The 17914-nt window shown below is 39.0% G+C and overlaps 1 long non-coding RNA gene across 1 annotated transcript in view; it reads left to right on the top strand.

Annotated features, from left to right (window-relative positions):
* The window catches only part of LOC106697086, a 49030-nt gene that overhangs the window by 2133 nt on the left and 28983 nt on the right, over nt 1–17914 (top strand). Inside the window, exons 2-3 of the long non-coding RNA XR_002829541.1 lie at nt 8500–8581; nt 14894–14982. This is a non-coding gene — a long non-coding RNA (uncharacterized LOC106697086). The remainder of the gene's footprint in view (nt 1–8499; nt 8582–14893; nt 14983–17914) is intronic.

Here is a 17914-nt window from a genome sequence, read left to right as displayed (position 1 = left end):
TGCCCCCCCCCTTCCACGCCCTCTGCCTCCCCACAGGCCAGGCGGTGACTCAGTATTTTTAAAGTACTTCTTGAGTGATAGATGTATAAACAAAATATTTAGTAGGTTTTTATGCCAAAGTATTCAAAACATGTTTCCTTCTTTTGCCATTAGTAAAAAATTTATATACTATGTTCTGTTATGATTATAAGATTTCAATTGGAAGTGGTCTACTTTAAATAATTTATTTGATAACATAACTAAAATTTATATAACAGTACCATATTCCTGTTCAACATTTTTTTACTCTTTTTAAATACATTTTTTATTGTTAATAGTATTACAGATATCTCCCATTTTCTCCCCTTCCCCCTCTTCTCCGAGCCCTTACTCCCCCCTCCCCAAGTCTTCACCACAGAAGTCTGTGGAAAGGTTTTACTATAGTATGCCTTGCTGCTAATGATTGGATTAGTAGGTGCTATCCTACAGGCTTTAAGATTTTGTGTAAGGATTTAGTCTAAGACCTCAATTGCTAATTAAATGGTTTTATAAACATACATCTGGGAATGGTAGTCAAGTGATGGGGATGAAAGAAAAAGCTCAGATAGGAAATTATTAGTCATTTAACACCCTCTATTTGCCTGAAACAATATATTATACTTTATCCTTAGTTCTCAAAACAGACTTTTAGAAATAGATGCTAATAGTTTCATTTTATAGTAAAGTAATGAAGCCATAAAAGTTTAAACAAGTATTAGGTGAAAATTGTGTGTGTTTGTGATTGCCAAAGAGAAAAAGCATTTCCAAAAGCAGGTTAGAGTTGGCCAACTAAAACAGTTCTATTATGAGATTAACTTTCCCCTATGGTATTTATGTCACCCTATAACAGTGATGGCGAACCTATGACACGCGTGTCAGAGGTGATACCCTAACTCATTTTTTTGGTTGATTTTTCATTGTTAAATGGCATTTAAATATATACAATAAATATCAAAAATATAAATCTTTGTGTTACTATGGTTGCAAATATCAAAAAATTTCTATATGTGACACGGCACCAGAGTTAAGTTAGGGTTTTTCAAAATGCTGACACGCCGAGCTCAAAAGGTTCGCCATCACTGCCCTATAACATCAAATTTATTGTGTAGATTAGAAAGAACTATTGTTTTGGGAAAGATGAGGTATTCCCCCATTGAGTGCTGGAATTTTCTGAGACTCGAATAGGAGACTGAGTGATTTTTATTTGTGTGGAATTACATCTGTGTGTTTCTAAAGTCCCATTCCAGTCATAGAAGTTTAGTTGGGGTTTCAGTAGAGCTAAAAACAAAGCCAGTGTTCAGAGTTTCCATTCCAAGTTGCAGCCAGGTCCAGTTCAGTATCCGGCTAATTATAGTCCATTAGTCCATTGTGTGTGTGTGTGGGGGGGGGGGGGCAGGGGGGGAGAGGGGAGAGCGTCTACATTGCAATCTGCTTTATTCAGTCTACTTAGTCAAATGTTAATCTCAGTCAGAAACATCCTTACAGACACACCAGGGAGTAATATTTAACCAAATATCTGGGCATCTTGTGGCCCAGTCAAGATGACATAAAATTAACTATCACAATCCACCCCTTATCAACTAGGCACCCATATACTTCTCAAAACCATATTTGATCTCCAAATAAAGACTATAAGATCATAATTCTACCTAACCTGCGTACAACCAGAAAAACTGACCCTTTCCCCAGAGAAGTAAATTCCTTGAAGGATGTTTACTCTTCTCCTTAATATCCTATAATTTAAATATTATGATTAAAATTAACAATACTTAAGTACATTATGTTAATGATAAGGGAATAAAAGAGGAAAGAAAAAATCCTAATATATAAAAATCCTGGGTCCGTCACCACTGGAGGTTTGACCAACCGGAAGGCAGTCCTGCAGTCAGTGCTGGGTTGCTGTGGCGACTCAGCACTGACTGCTGAGGGGGCTGCGAATCAGGCCCAGAGAGAGGCCTGAAGAGAGAAGCAGGGTCTGATCCATAGCCTCTGTGGCAGCTGTTGATCAGCACTTGCCTCTCTCTCTCCAGCAGCCACGCCTCTGTTTCTCTCCAGGCCTCCACCGGTGCTGCTGATCAGCCCCGCCTTTCTAATCAGACCCCGTTGATAGGCCCAGAGACGCTGACTGGCATAGAAACTGACCAATCAGAACCAAATCTGGGTGAAGTGTGAGGAACCAATGGCTGCCTAGGAGGCGGAGCTTTTGACGCTGACTGGTATAGAAACTGACCAATCAGAACCAAATCTGGGTCAACTGTGAGGAGCCAATGGCTGCCTAAGAGGTGGAACTTTTAACGCTGACTGGCATAGAAACCGACCAATCAGAACCAAATTGGCCAGCAGTGGAGAGCAGTTGGGGGCGAGATTAGGCCGGCAGGGGAGGGCAATTGGGGGTGAGATCAGGCTGGCAGGGGAGGGCAATTGGGGGCGATTGGGCTGGCAGGAGAGCAGTTAGGTGTTAATCAGGCCGGCAGGGGAGCGGTTAGGGGGCAATCAGGCAGGCAGGCAGGTGAGTGGTTAGGAGCCAGCAGTCCTGGATTGAGAGGAATGTCTGACTGCCGGTTTAGGCCCGATCCTCGGGGGATCGGGCCTAAACCGGCAGTCGGACATCCCCTGAGGGGTCCCAGATTGGAGAGGGTGCAGGCTGGGTGAATTTCGTGCACTGGGCCTCTAGTATATATATAAAATCAGGGGATGGAAATAGAAGTGACATCACTCACTAATACCTCTAGTGACCTATTAGCAACATTTTTGCTCCCTATTTTGTGCTCAGGTGTGCTGGCTGGGTGACTGATCTATATATTAAGCAAATATATTATACATAAAAGCATATTTATAATAAATTAAAGGGAAATACTTAAGATAATTAGGTTTCATTATTGTAACTGGTCATGTGGTAATAGATGGTGTTTATAACAACCCTTTTACACTATTCTGTATTCTCTTTGCCTTTAGTAAGCACTTAAACTGGTTGTGGTTCTTTGCCTGGTGGAGTGACCCAAACCTTCATTCCTGAAGAACTGGGCCATTAGTAGTCCTGTGTGGATTGGATTGTTGTAGATTTCCATTGACTTTAATCACAGGGCATGCAATACTAAAAGATACCCTTGGGGATTTCTTATAATCCAGACAGAGTATATTCCTTATTTCTATTGTAGAGTAGCAGTCCAATTTCCCTTTGATAGTCTGGATTAGTCACCCAGCCGGCACAGCCCTTATTTGCCTGTTGATTCATATATATGAGGAGTCCAAAGTAGTCTAGTGGCATTCTTAACTCCCAATTGGATGGAATCATTGTTGTGTTTCCTGATGGAAGCAACCTTCCCTTTGGAATTAAGATTTCTAAGCCATCTGAGCACAAGATAGGGAGCAAAAATTTTTCTAATAAGTTACTAGGGGTTATAGTGAGTGAAGCCACTCCATTTCTACCCCTTGATTTTGGACCTGTGAATCCTGGGTATGAGAGAAACAGTACCACATAACAGATGCTGATTCAGAGCATATACAGCCTTTCGGAGAACTTTGCTCAAGCCTGGCAAGTTATTGTCATTTAGCTGACACTAATTGAGTCTTTAAGACTGTTCCACTGTTCTGTCAAGCCAGTTGTTGCAGGATGTTGGGGAACGTGGTAAAGCTAGTGAATTCCATGATCATGAGTCCATTGCTACACTTCATTTGCTGTGAAGTGAATTCCCTGATCAGAAGCACTGCTGTATAGAATACCATGATGGTGCATAAGTTCTGTAAGTTCACAGGTGGTAGTTCTTGCATGGAGCATTGTATGCAGGGAAGGCAAATCCATATCTATAGAAAATGTCTATTCCAGTAAAAGAAAACACCGACCCTTCCATAATGGGATAAGTTCAATGTAATCAACCTGCCACCAGGTAGCTGGCTACCATCATGGGAATGGTGCCATATCAGGAACTCAGTCTGGGTTTTTGCCATTAGCAGATTGGGCACTCAGCAGTGGCCATAGCCAGGATGGCCTTGTTGAGTGGAAGCCCATGTGTAACCTTCATCCCTGTTACCCTGGTCACTTTGCAATGAATAACAGTGGTGGCTGGGGAAAAAGTAATTGGCCACAGACTATAAATTATTATGTAATCATATTCATAGCCATTTCTTCTTCCAAGCAAAGTGGACGAGATACATTGCTCATGGTTATGCCCATTGGGAGAATTTCTCTTTGCTATTATCTTTCAGGTATGTCCCAGAAAGAGGGACTCTTGTGCTGCAGTTGCCCACTTTTGGGTGGTGCCTGCATATTGTCCAAGACTATCTAGTAAACCAGGCCAGTTTTCTCTTCCTCTGTCAACTGATGATAGGCAACTCCCTATGACACCACAGTTGCAAGCTGGGAGAGAGAAGGTAGTGTGGCAAGAGTGGCAATCATAGGCATTTGGGTCACTTCCACAGGTAACTGGTGCTTTCAGGGTCTGCTTAGGCCCAATCACATGCATGCCATTTCTGCTTGTTGATGGAGTGCTGCTGTGCGTTTTACATTTATGGCTTGGTGGGTTAGATAACACCCAGTTCATGATGGGCAGCACAGGTACATGGTATCTTAATGGCTCATGCATGGTTGTGCATTCAGTCTCTACTAAGGTTCAAAAGCAATCCAAGAGCTGTTTTTCCAAAAACGGTATACTAATATCTGCATGTTAGTGTCTTATAACAAAGTCTAGAGTAGCTGCTGCATTTTTCTCACCAGGTCCAATCAGCATTGTGTCATCAATTAATGGACCAGTGTGCTATCTTGTGAATGGAAATAAGTTATGGTTCCTAGGTAACTGGGGCTTTCAGGGTTTGCTGAGGCTCATGAAGGCCTATTTGACTTGGAGGTGATAGTAACAAAGGGTCTCTACTCCTTTGTAGATACCGTAATGCCAAGTTTATATGAAGCTATATGAGTCAATCTTCTCCGTACGTTCACCATCTCCACGCTAGTGGTCCCACAAAGTATACTTACAAAAGAGAAGGGAAAGTCCATTCGGTGCAACTAATATGAGTGGTTATGATCTACCCTTATATTTAAGCTATATTAAGGACAAAAGTTACGATTTGAAGGGCGAGAGACAATAAAAATATGTTAAAACCTCAGAGGGAAGGCAGGGGAGGGTGGGTGGGTGAAAAGAACTTGTATGCATATATGCAGAGCCCATGGACACATACAATAGGGTGGAGAAGACCTGGGGCAGGTGGTGGGGGGCGAGCTAAAAGGGATCAATGGGGGGGGGAAAGGAGATATATGTAATACTTTTAACAATAAAGATTTAAATTAAAAAAATATGTTAGAATAAATGAATAGTAGTTTCTAGTTCAGTCAGAGGGTTGTTGGAATTTTCCAGATTCCAAGCTAAATAGAGAGGAGATGGTCGTCAGAGAGTGGAATACGTCATACTGAGATGACTGAGAGGCAGTAGTTACTAGGAATGACAAGGATTAAGTTATGGATGAGAGTATGTAGCTGAGTAGGGTAGAGGATAAAGTTATTGGAGGAGAGGAGGTCAAGGCACTGAGTGAAATTTATTAGATGGATCATCTATGTGAACACTGAAGCCAACTGGGAATTATGACAAGAATAGGGTTTGAGACAGTGTCAGGGAGTTAGGAACTAAAATCTCTAAGGAATGTAGGGGGGAGGTGGGGAAGTGGATACTGGCTTGGATGGTGTTTGAACACTGGAGCAGGGAAAGGCAGTTAGTGTTGTAACTTGATGTCATAAAATTTACATGGGAATGTTTATGGAGGAGGGAGGAAGAATGAAGGATCAACAAGCAACAGGCATGTCATCTTTTCTACCTGCAGGCCTAATAGTAGTGGAGTTTGGGCTGCAGCGAAGAGGGCTGCAGGGTTGATTGGTTTTAAAGCAAGAAGTGAAGGGAATGTTCAGAGAAGGCAATTTTGTGTCTTAGAGGGAACAGTGGAAAGATTTAAGGTATTGAACAAGCTAAGAAATGGGTCAGAAAAGGGGATGTTCAGAGTCTTATGGGTATTAGAGTCCCAAAGATGACTTTGGTGTTTTGTGGCAACTAAAATCAACAGGCATAAAGGGTATAATGCGATTAATCTTGATGAAAGTCTTTGATAAAAAAAAAACAACTTTCAGAATTGAAGCTATAATGAAACAAATGTGAAACCTCAATGCCTACTCAAGGACAAGCTTGGAGTTAGATTAGTCACAAGTGAAATGCCTGTTGGCAAAGTGTGTGCCTTATAAAGGGCACAGGATGGTATATGAAGTTATGAAGAAATCCGAAGACCTTGAAGATAATCAAGGTTTATTATTCATTACCTTTAATTTACATCCTACAGCAATTATTGCTGCTATCTCGAAGACTTTCATTATCATAAGAAAAGCTTTTTCAAAAGCTGGGTGGTAAGTTTCTGCCCTCTTGCCTGAGAGGAGTTTGAACAGTGGTAGCACCTTGTTGATGTATAGACATTTTACCAGTTATTACATTCAAATAAAATTAGATACTTGAAACTTGATTTTTTTAAAAATCCCAAAAGATCAAAGCAGTCGTAACAGACCAACATGAATTCAAAATGAAAATGGTGGGGGATGCCAAACTTTAAAAATGGACATAAATGTTTATAGGCACATGAAAAGCTAACAGTTCTCTCTGTGGTTCCTAAAATCAAAAACACATGATGCAGGCAAGAAAAAGGGGATAGGAATATTAATTATTGTTTGATTCCTGTCTTGGTCAACCCCCTTATCTTTTCCCTAAGACCTGTGTGTCTCCTCTTTACTTATTTATAATAGAAATTCAGAACTATTATTACTACTTTTGAATGTTGAGAGGTGAAAAACCTTCTGGTTGGGGACAACCAAGGCTGTGACTGGCTTGGAGAGGGGCATGTAACTACAGGATTGTATAACTAGGAATGAGGTATAGAGCAGGTGGTTGTGGCATGGTTGTAGTTTTACCTGTTTTGTGATTGAGGTATTTGCAACTCTGAAAACTCCTGTTTGCTAATATGGGTAGAGTGCTGGAATGGATAATTGTGCGATGTTTTAAAGATTTAGATGGAAGGCAGGAATGAGAACCTTATCATTTACTATTTAGGTTCTTTTTAAAGTTTCTGCAATGACAATGTAGAAGACAATACTACACCATTGCAAATTATAGAGAGAACAAACTAGGGTCTGTAAAGCTCATGGTTTTTTGTTTGTTTGTTTTTTGGTGTGCAATTAAATTAAGTGACTTTTTTATTAAAATTTTTGTAGAAATTATCCCCTTAGTTTTGGAATGTTTTACATAAAATAATTACTCTGGTTGCAGCAAACCTCTCTAATTATTTAGATAAGCTCTTTAACATTGTAGGGGGAAATTACATATATATATATATATATATATATATATATATATATATATATATATATATAAATTGTAGTGATCTTCCCTCCCATGGTCCCTTTTCCCAAGTCTCACTAACTCATTTTTTCAGATCCCAACTGTCCCATCTTCGGGGGAAGCCTTACCTAACTAGGTCACATATTCTGTAAAAAATCTTCAGAGCATCCTGTATTTCTATTACTTATTACAATTAATTTTGTTTTTTATTGCTTAAAGTATTACAAAGGGTATTACATATGTCTCTTTTTTCCCCCCGCCCTTGACAATCCCCTGGCCTTCCTGACACAATTAATTTTTTAAAAATTCTTGAATATCTTTCTTCTACCCTAGGTGGTAAGTTCTATGAGGACAAGGATCATGTTTATCTTCCTTCCTATTCCTTACCAAGTACCCAGTGCAGTATTTCCTAGTACTCAGCACTCAATAATCTATCTATATCTATATCTATATCTATATCTATATCTATATCTATATCTATCTCTGTCTCTGTCTCTGTCTCTATCTCTATCTCTATCTCTATCTCTATCTATATCTATATCATCTATCTATCTGTCTAAGTGGCCAGTCGATGGTCCCTATGATGACGCACTGAACACCAGGGGGCAGATGCTCAACGCAGGAGCTGCCCCCTAGTGGTCAGTGCACTCCCACAGCCAACCTCCCGCAGTCCCATCCCCTGGCTGGCCGGCCCCAATAGGCCCGGATCACCGGCCAGGCTAAGGGACCCCACCCATGCACGAATTTGTGCACCGGGCCTCTAGTTATTAAATAATGAATTTTGGGTTTTTGTAAAAATGCAATTTGGGATATCCTCATGTGGACAGAGAGAGAGAAACATCAGAGGAAAAGAGAAGGAGATAAAAACATTAATGATGAGAGAGAATCATTGATTCTCTGCATGCCCCACTGGGGATCAAGCCTGCAACCCAGGCATGTGCCCTGACCAGGAATCAAACTGTGACCTCCTGGTTCACAGGTTGATGCTCAACCACTGAGCCACACCAGCTGGGCAATAAAAATATATTTTAAAAAACTTAAAAAAGAATCAGAGATAGGAACAAAGCAGGCCAGTTATCTTTCTGTTTTTTAATGTCCTATACTTTTTTACTTTCAGATCAATAAGAAGAAATATTACTGTTTTTGAAAACATACCTAAGTGGATTGATTCTACCTTCTTTTTTATGTTGTGGCCTTGGGTAAGTTACACACTTGGACCTCTGTTTCTTCACCTGCAAAATGGGGATAGTACCACCTTATTCCAAGGATTGTTTTGTAGGTTAAAAGTTTTAGTATGCATCAAGTATCTGACACATAATGGCACAGAAGAACCATTTATTTCCCCTCTTTTATCAGTTGGTGGTTAAGGGGAAGGGAGGAATAAATAGGTAGAGTATAGGGGATTTTTATGGTAGTGAAACTATTCTATGTGATGGTGTAATGATGGACACACGATATGATCCATTTGTTAAACTCATAGAATATATAACACAAAGAGGAAACTCTAATGTAAACTGTGGTCTTTAGTTAATAATGTACCAATATTGGTTCATCAATTGTAACGAATGTGCCACACAATACAAGTTGTTAATAATAGGGAAAAATTTAAATCATTTACACTTTCTGTGGAATTTTTCTGTAACCTAAAGCTGCTCTACAAAGACCAATAAAAAAAACCCAAACACATTAATGGCTGACACACAGATGCTTAATGTTTGGTTAATGAATGAATAAGAGCCATGACTGCCCTACTGCCCCACCCCCATCAATTTCTGAACTCTGTTCCTTAATATATAATATAAAGTTAAATGCTACAAATAACTTTATGAAAGATGTGAAAACTGAAAAATATAAGGAAATATGCAAGTTTATTACAGAGTTCTAGAAAAAGCCACTTTCTAGACATTTGAAAAACCTTCCACAACACCAGAAACCCACAAACCAGAGATAATTAAAAAATATATATTATTATTGATTTCAAAGAGGAAGGGAGAGGGGGAGAGAAAGAGATAGAAACATCAATGACAAGAGAGTATCATCGATCACCTGCCTCCTGTAGGCCCCACACTGGGGACAGAGTGTACAACCCAGGCATGTGCCCTGACCAGGAACTATGACCTCCTGGTTCATATGTCAGTGCTCAACCACGGAGCCATGCCAGCCGGGAAATTTTTTTTTTCAAGTTTCTGCTAATAGGCTTGCTAGAGGACAGTGGATCAATCACATGATCATATTCATACTGGGCCAATTAGCTTTGCTCTCTTCCTGAATCACAAACTGCATTGTTCATTCTGTCTGCCCTTTTTCTTGCAAGATACATACCATCTTCATTAAACAAAACAAAACAAAAACATATTATGAAAGATGTGATTTACCTCATTCATCTATTCTGGACCCTGGGATCTTTAATATAGTGCCAAACAGGGTCTGTTGGTTCTGAGATTTGATTTTACCATGCTTGCAAGCTAATAAGTTAGCCTGTTACTATTTCACTGATGCATCAGTATGCTTGCCTTGGTTCCCTTGCCCCTCATTCACACAGGGCCTGGTTGGGAGCCTGCACATGCAGTTGGCTATATTGTATGATAGCAACACCGACCTTGGGAATCCACTGTTATTATAGCAAGCCTGCTTTTTGTGTGGAATGGATACATTACCTTATCTCTCAATTTGCTCTCTGCAAACACAACCTTGAGAAATGGTCAGGGCTGTTCGTTTTTGGCATACACTGAGCGAATGTGCAGTATGCTAACTGCCCATGGCACTTTGCCTCTCCCAACAGGTCCTTTCAGTTCTGGTATCTCTTTCTAACAATACTTAGGGAAAGAAATTTTTTACATAAGGACTTCTAAAAACAACAAATACGCATTTCTATGTACAGTTGACTTATGTATAGGTATACAAAATTAAATATTAATTATTTACAAATGGGATACTACTGTCAATTTCTATTTTCTCCTTAATAAGTATTCTTATCTCTTCTGGTCCAATCTAGATTTTTTTCTTCCACCTCCTCCTAATCCTCTTTTGGAGGGTTCCTTGCAAATAGGATAGAGACATTTTTTGTATCAAAGCCCTTATTACTATTCACAGAAATTTCTTTATCTTTGCATCTGCAATTCCTAGTGCATACTTCAAATATGGTCCTTTTCTAATATGACTGCTGTGAACCTTGTTTTCTTTGTCATGCCCTGTTTTCTGTGATGGCAAAGGCTATGGTCTACTCTCTTTGACAGGAAAAATTACTTCCTGTTTGATATTCAGATGGAAAGCTGAACCACAATGGACAGAAACATGGCCACTATAACGCTTCCTGGGTAACATTATTAGATAATCTTCCACTTGCCTGCATCAGTGCCAGGGACATTGTTGTTTATTCACTCATTCTCAGTATTGTGTGGATTGTAAAAATCCATGGAAATTGGATTTAATATTCAGTCTACAGATATTTTATAAAAATGAATGTCATTAATGAATAAAATGGAATAAGGCTAAATTGAGTGCATATAGTTTATACTATCAATTATATAATAAAGGCTGTGGAATGTCTGTACCAATTCAAAATATAATTTAAAATCCTATCAGTACTCTTTTATCCTCCAGAATAATATGTTAATCATGTATGTTGATGTAATTAGTGCTATTAGCAAAGTAGGTAGAGTTGATTTTTGTCTCTCCCTTGTCTTTGCTTATCCTTATTGTTGCTTATAAGAAAGCAATGAGCCCTAGCCAGTTTGGCTCAGTGGATAGAGTGTCAGCCTTTGGACTGAAGGATCCCTGGTTTGATTCTGGTCAAGGGCAAATGCCCGGGTTGTGGGCTCGATCCCCAGGAGGGGGCATGCAGGAGGCAGCCGATCAATGATTCTCATCACTGATGTTTCTATCTCTTTTTCCCTCTCCCTCTCCCTTCTTTTTTGAAATCAATAAAAAAATATATTTAAAAAAATAAAGCAATGACAGCATGAAATAGCTTGCATTATCTGTGAATACAGAGAGAAAAAAAGAAACTCTCCTAATCTCATGCTAATTTTCCTAAAGGTCCAGTTTTAGCTCATTGCTTCAAAACTGAGCAGCCCGTGCCCTTTTTTGGGGAAGCACAGGGGGTTATGCTCAGTGGGATATCAAATGGTGATTACATTTTGAGAAATTGAGTAAAAATAATAGATAGTGTTCTCTCTTTCTACTTCTCCTGATGTAAGTAACTCCCTTGGTGAAAGTCACATATATTCAGAAACTGCATTAACATTTGAAGGCCACTTTGGTGCTAGTTAATAAATTATCTTTTCAGCATACTAAAATAGCACCTGGATGGACATTCCAATGGCTTTCAGAGACAGAATAGTGTAGCAAGGCAGGGTTATTGAGAATCAAGAACAAGAGCTCTATTGGGGAGTTAGATTGCCTGGGTTTAAAACCCAGTGGCCCAATTTACTAGCTATATGACCTTGGGAAAATCTCCAGGCTTCAGGCTTCTCATAGGATGGTATTAAACATAGAACATAGGGCTTTTTGGATGATTAAATGAGATAATCCATGGAAGGCACTTAGCTTAAGTGCCTGTCACCCAATATTCATTATATAAATGAGAGCTCTTATTATTTCTTGGGATTATAATAACATATTAATAATAGTAATAGTTAATGAGTACTTGCTATGAACTTGGCACTGCATTTTTCAGAAGCACTGATTTATTTAATTCTCTGAGGTAGTGATCTGAACACAAAGGATGGCATTGTCAAATCAGACACATGACAGTCAGAGATCTTACCCTGCATCAAGCTTTACTAATATTCATTATAAGTAATCATGAGGAACAGGCTTGGCAGAGAGAGGTCTGAGACCACCAACACAGATTCCCACATCCTTTCTTCCATTAGTATTCACTCTGGCACAGATTAACATGAAGTCTCTACATTAGTAATGCAAGTTGCTATATCACTTACACACAGGGAGCTTTTTCAGTAATGACATTTCCATTTTATACTCAGGTAGTTACTAGTTTACCCGACATTTTCCAGTGTCCTGGCCCATACTAGTAAATCCTTAGGTTCCAGGTTTGTCTACTGTAAGTAAACATAACAGAGGAGGTATATCCCATTAAAGTCTTTCAATAGGTAAGGGCTGTATTAGTCCACTAGAACTGCCATACAAATGACTGAAAACTGGGTGACTTAAAAAACAGAAATTTATTTTCTCAGTTCTTGGGGCTAGAAGTCCAAGATCCAAGTGCAATTAGTGTTGATTTCGATGAGGTCTCTTCTCCTGGGTGTAAATGGCAACCTTCTCACTGTGTCCTTACATGGCCTTTCCTATGTGCCCATGCAGAGAAAAAGAGAGGGCTTTCTTGCATCTCTTCGTCTTCTTACAAGGACACCAGTCCTTGACCAGGAATCAAACCCATGACCCTCCAGTGCATAGGCAAACGCTGTAATTACTGAGCATGCTGGCTAGGGCACCAGTACACTATTAAAATATGGTCTCCACACCACTTGCGAAGTGATCTTTCAAAATGCAAAACTGACCATGTCATTCCTCTACTTAAAATATATTAAGGATCCCCATTCTTAAAATAAGAACAGAAGTCTTTATTATAGTCTGTGAGACACATGGTCTAGCTACCAACTACATTTCTAGCCTTAGTTCACACTTTGCTCTCATGTGTTCTCTGTACTCCAACAACACTGGGTTATTTTGCAAAGTCTTGCAATTTCAGGGCTTCCTCCTGAACATAGTTTTTTTTTGCATATGCTGTTTCCTTCCTTTCCTCCCCCTTTTGCTTGGTTACTTTTTAAAATTTATCCTTCTGACCTCAGTTCAGTTACTTTTTTCCTCAATGAAGCCTTTCTCACCAGTCTGACTAGGCCAAATTCCCTGTTTTCAAAACATGAACTTTAGGTAATCACTGAGAAAGAGTCAACTTGGAATCAATTCCATGAATGACCAATTAGCTAAAAATAAATTTGGCCAAAGCCAATTTGTAGAAGACCAGTGTATCACTCTGTTCTAGATAGTTCTCTGCAGTTTCCTTTCTGGAAGAGGCAGAGGCAGGGAGAGCTTAAGTCTTAAATTGCAAGCTTACATGCAGTGAACTGCATGTAAGAAGCCCACCATTTGCTTACATTGGAGCACTATAACATTGGGCATTAGAGAAGGACTTGGCATCTGAAATGTGAAAACATGAAATTGACATTTAGCTCAGACTGACTGTCAAATTTGGGGTTAAAGAGCTGGAATGAAAGGACTGTGTCAAAACTTCTGTGAAATTAAGACTTCAGAACATCCCCAATAATTCAGTGAATTGGTCATTTGGTAAAATGATGATTGGGCAGATTATTTTTCATCAAATTGATTTTCTAGAAATTGACTTTTGGCGAACTAGCTTTCGATGAATTGTCTGTTAGGGAATACAGAGGATCAGTCATTTGGAAAATTGACTTTTGGCAAATTGGCTTTGTGCAAATTGATTTTTGGCAAGTTGGCCTTCTTGCCCTCATATAACACACTTTGTAGCATTTTTCATAGTTAATGCTTTCCATTTGTTTTATGATTATTGGATTGGTGATGCTCTCCCCCACTATTGATACATATCACCAGGGGAGAGGTAGTATGTGTTTTTATTCACCATTATATTCTCAGCTTCCAGCACAGTGTCTGGCACATAGCAAGTACATAGAATGTATGAAAAAATAACACTTCGCTACAGATAAAAATGGAAGAAAAATGGATTTTAGGCACCACTTAGTTGGACCAATTACCATGTATCTAGAGGAGCTGATTATGAGGCAGTTGCTTCTAGGTAAGTGCCTATATGAAGGCTGTATTTACATATAAGAAAGTACCATTTTAACTTAGTAGTAATAATCGCTAAACTTTATATATCACTAACTTTATGCCAAACTTTACAGTTATTACTCATTTAGTACTTGCAGCAATCCTGCGGGATGGATTACTACTGCTATCCTCATTGTATAGGTGAGGAAGCTGAGAGGCCCAGAGGGGATAAAGAGCCTGCCCAAGGTCACCCACCTGCCTGAACACAGGCAGTCTGGCCCCAGCATTAGCCAGTATGTTGCAGTTCTCTTGATTCCAGAAAAATGAAATTTTGGTCAAAATCAGATGATGGGGAAGGAGTAGTTTTTAACTTTTAATATATCTTAAGGTAGGCATGGAGGAATAAATAGGTTGTGAGAAAGGAAGAGTATTCTGGGCACGGATACTAATGTGAGCTATGAATGCTATTTTGAAAAGTGTCATGGAGCATAATGTTTGATGATGGGCTAAATCATGGCAGGATGTTATGGGAGAAGAGGGATTTTTAAGGTCCTTTGTATCTCCACCAGCCTTCTGAATAGCTAGCCCTAAAACATACAACATAAATAAAAGCAGGGTGCTTGTTTTGTAAGCACAGCATCAATGCAAAAGTACCTCTATTTACACTAGAATTAAAGCAATGTCCTTGCTGTGCACAATTCAGTTTTAAGACAGTTTTTCTAATGTCTCCTTCTTACCAGATTGTTCCTCCAAGTTCCGCCTATGTAGAAATTCTAGAGCTGAGTCCAGTTCTCAAAAGGTCATCTGGATGAGAATGAAAGCAACAGAGGTGAGATGGCTCAATAATAACTATGGAGAGCTTGTTAGCATTATTAAAATATAAAGCGTTCATTACCTTGCTGTGCAGAAAGATAGAGATAAAAAAAAAATAGAAAGAAGTTATTGCTTTAATGCCAGCTTTTGTGCTTATCATTTGGTGGAGAGGAGATTACATCTGTGTATGTACTACATCTAATTTTTACAGCAAATTTTCAAATGAAGTATTATTCTTCCCATTTTACAAATAATTAAACAAATACAAGGTAAGTAACTTTCCTGAGGTCATGTATCTACTAGATCAGTAGTCACCAACCAGTGGTCCACAGACCATTGGTGGTCAGTTAGGTCTGAAAGGTTGGTGACCGCTGTACTAGATGACCATGGGGTTCTAACCAAGATCTGCCTTATTTTAAAACTTGTGTAACTTTCATTACACCATACTACCCTTGTAGGATTGTAAAGTAGGGACAATAATGATAGTGTTGGAAATTGGATGTTTTTTCTTAAGCATATATTGCACAGAATGTGAAGGAAAGCAACGTTTATGCTAAGAAATGAGTGTTGGTGAATGATACAAAGGAAAGAGTTCGATGCCTGTTGTGAATAGAGCCTGTTTAACTAAATAGAGAAATTTGTTACTGTAGTCATCTGTCACAACAGCACTATATCAGCAGCACAGTCATCTTTGGTTTGAAAATAGGACTGACTGAGAGGCTGTTCTTGAGAACACACTGTTGAATTTATCTCCAGAGATTGGGTATATACTTGAAAGAGACTCAGTGCATTGAATGAAAGATAAACCACTTTTGCTTCTTGCAAAATTTCTTTTCTCAATATGATGAAAATGTTGATTATTGCTAAAAATTTTTCTGAAGAATGTAATAGCTATAGACCAAAACTGAAAGGTTCAAAATGATGCTTTCACGAAGTTTCAGCAGCAGCTATAATTGGCCTTGCAGGGAATTATTAATTTCATCAAATTCTATAGAGGCAACAGGAATGGACTCAGGTATATTTCTTTTATCACATTATACTCTATTTTTCTTCTATTGCCACCTAAGGAAACTACTGGTATTAGGCTAAGAGTTAGATATATTATTAGTCATTTTTATTGTTGAACTTTATTTTTAGTTAAATATCTCCCCCACCCCCTTTAGTGCTAAAAGCCTGACCGGCATCCTATATAATAAAAAGCTAATATGCAAATTGTCCCCTCAACTGGGAGTTCAACTGGAAGTTCAACCAGGGGGTGGGGTCAGCCGGCCAACCGCCCACAGCCCCTTCCCACAGCCAGCCCAGCCCGATCACCCCGATTGGGGTGGGCTGGCCGAACCCCACCCATGCACGAATTCGTGCACCGGGCCTCTAGTAATAAACAAGCATGTACACATCCTTAGATCTGTGCACTTTTTATTTCTAGACAGAGCTCAGGGCAGTATAAATTTGGGCCTCAAATGTTTTAGAAAGAATCCAAATGTATTGTTCACTAACAAATATTTTTTTGAAATAAGATTTTTGTATTTTGGATGGAGACAGAATTTGAAAAATGCCTTCCTTTTTAGAATTGTTTCTAGTCTTTAGCTACTTAAAAAAAATCTCTGAACAAATGATTTCCCAACTCTACAAATGCATGCACATGCAATGACATGAATTTTTAACCGGGATTTGTTGTGGTGATATGGAACTGTGCCTTTTAACATTTTTTTGGCATAATAGCAGTAAAAGTTGTACATTTCCTTCTGTCACTATATGAATGATGCAGCCTCATTAATTTTGTGGTTTCATCTGTGAAGGAACTAATTGTGATTTTCATATCTCTATCTTTTAGAACTTTTTAATAACATAGCTCAAGATGGGATTATATAACAGTTGAAATTACTTGCAAAGAAAGCAGTAATGAAGACATTAGTTATTCTATAAGGTTTGGTATGCTGCAGAATCTTTTCAAAGCAGAGCTGGTTCAACATAAAAAAAAATAAGGTGTTCTGAATATTTCTTTCCTCTGGTTCTTTGAGTCATCAAGAGAGTAATGTAGCTTTGGGTTTTTTTGTTTTAATCCTCACCTGAGGATATTTTTTACATTGCTCTTTAGAGAGAGAGGGAAGGGAGGGAAGTGGATGAGAAAGAGAGAGAGAGAGAGAGAGAGAGAGAGAGAGAGAGAGAGAGAGAGAGAAACATCTATATGAGAGAGACACAATAACTGGTTGCCTCCTGAACACGCCTAACCAAGACTGGCGATCGAACCTGCAACCCTTTGGTCCATAGCTGATGCTGTAAAAACAACTTATTTTTAATGTTAGGCAGTCAGCTATGGTATAGCTGTGATTTGACTCCAGAGCCTGGGCACAAAACAACCATAAAAGACCAAAATATAGAGTGCCCCTAAAAAATGTATACAGACACTTTGAATAATTATAAAGACAGTCCTTATTAAAATACATTTCATTTTCAAAATTGAGCTATCAGGTGTTAAAGTATGTATACCCTGTACTTAAGAGGTAGAATTTAGCAACTAATTAGAAGCAGGGAGGATAATTATGGAGAACTCAGATATGACTGAGAATTCTGGATTGGGCACTGGGGTGAACGATAATTCTTGTCTCTGGGTCAGAAAATACAGAGTGAGGAACATGTTTGGAAAATTAGGGAATAATATGTTTAGTTCTGGGCATCTTGAATTTGAGATGCCTTTGAGACACAAAGAAATCAAACTGGTTATGTGGATCTGGTGCTCTGGCAGGAATCTGGGCCAGAGTGCTTGGCATGATGCCTGGCATAGAATAACTGCCAATGAATATTTGTTGGATGAAATGACAGACAGATGGAGATGGAAATAGAGACAGAGAGGGAGATAGAGAAATGGAGAGAGGGAGAGAGGAAGGGGGGAGAGAGAGAGAGAGAGAGAGAGAGAATTGGTAATTAAAAGAGTACAGTTAGGCCCA

This window comes from Myotis lucifugus, unplaced genomic scaffold (genome assembly GCF_000147115.1).
Source record: "Myotis lucifugus unplaced genomic scaffold, Myoluc2.0 scaffold_1, whole genome shotgun sequence".
Taxonomy (NCBI): Eukaryota; Metazoa; Chordata; class Mammalia; order Chiroptera; family Vespertilionidae; genus Myotis; species Myotis lucifugus.
Note: the sequence above shows the minus strand (reverse complement) of the source record. Positions and strands in the feature narration are given on the sequence as shown.